The sequence below is a fragment of the Marmota monax genome, unplaced genomic scaffold, assembly GCF_021218885.2.
Source record: "Marmota monax isolate L192 unplaced genomic scaffold, Marmota_monax_Labrador192_F-V1.1 WCK01_AAM20220418_F8-fsc00067, whole genome shotgun sequence".
Taxonomy (NCBI): Eukaryota; Metazoa; Chordata; class Mammalia; order Rodentia; family Sciuridae; genus Marmota; species Marmota monax.
Window position 1 is genome coordinate 4,233,520 of NW_026695065.1, and position 1,324 is coordinate 4,234,843.

The 1,324-nt window shown below is 31.9% G+C and overlaps 1 non-coding gene across 1 annotated transcript; it reads right to left on the minus strand.

Annotated features, from left to right (window-relative positions):
- Window positions 1-264: 264 nt before the first annotated feature.
- LOC124081635 (U6 spliceosomal RNA) lies at window positions 265-371 on the minus strand. Its single transcript, XR_006848094.1, has one exon. It is a non-coding gene; the product is annotated as a U6 spliceosomal RNA (small nuclear RNA).
- Between the last annotated feature and the right edge of the window lie 953 nt (window positions 372-1,324).

The window sequence follows — 1,324 nt, forward strand, 5'->3', positions numbered from 1 at the left end:
TATCCTTTCCCAGTTGTCTGAGGAATCTCCATACTGGTCTCCATATTGGCTGCACCAATTTGCAATGTATGAGTGTACCTTTTTCCCCACATCCTTGCCAACACTTATTGCTGCTGTTTGTATTCTTAATAGCTGCCATTCTGACTGGAGTGAATAAAATCTTTGAGTAGTTTTGAATTGCATTTTTCTAATTTCTAGAGATACTGAACATTTTTTCATATATTTTTTGATTGATTATATATCATCTTCTGAGAAGTTGTTCAGAAAAATATGTAACACTTCACAAATTTGCATGTCATTCTTGCACAGGGGCCATGTCAATCTTCTCTGTATGGTTCAAATTTTAGTATATGTGCTGCTGAAGCAAACACCAATCTCCAATTTACATGGACTATGTCTTAGAGAAAAGATAATGATTCTACTAATTTGTGGATAAATGATGTCCTGGTTAGCTGAATATCATAGTTTGAATCACATTACACACACCAGTATTTTTGATGTAAAGATACCACCTCCTGATAAGTGTAATAATTCTAAATTCACTTTTTTTTTTAAATCAAGAAAGTAATATTTTCACTTTTGGCTTTATAATTTTCTCAAGAATGTTTTACTCCATAAAAAAAAAAATTAGAACAAGTTCAGATCGGTTTATATACTCATTTTCCCCACATAAAAACAGCTTCCCTCATTAACAAAATCCAGTACGAAAGTGGTGCAATTGTTATATTTGATGAATCTCTTTAAGTAATTCTGAACCAAACACCATAATGTACATTATTTCAATCTCAGACTTGTACATTCTGTTAGTTACGACAAAGGTTTAGTGATTTGCCCACAACTGAGTGTTGCACAAAATAGTTACACTGGTCTAAAAACTCTCTGTGATCATTTCATTTATACTTCTCCTACACTCTTTGAAATTAGTTATTTATTACTACATCAATTGTTTACCTTTTACAGAATGTCATATTCTTGGAGTCATGTTGGTTTCTTTTGCTTAATAATATGCATTTATATTTTCTCCATAACTTTTTATGAACTGGCAATTCACTCTTTTTACTGCCAAATATTATTCCATTGTCTGGATGCATCACAGTTTATTTATCCAATACTCTCTAAGACATCTTACTCACTTTGAAGTTCTGCCAATTGTGGATAAAGATGCTATAACCATCCCTGTGCAGGTTCTCATGTGGGCATAGGTTTTCAATTCATCTGTATAAATTCTGAATGGTGTAACTGCTGAATCATATGGTAAGTACATAAACTCTTTTATTCAGAAACTATAAAACCACTGAAGAAATTCTATATACTATTTTGCAAT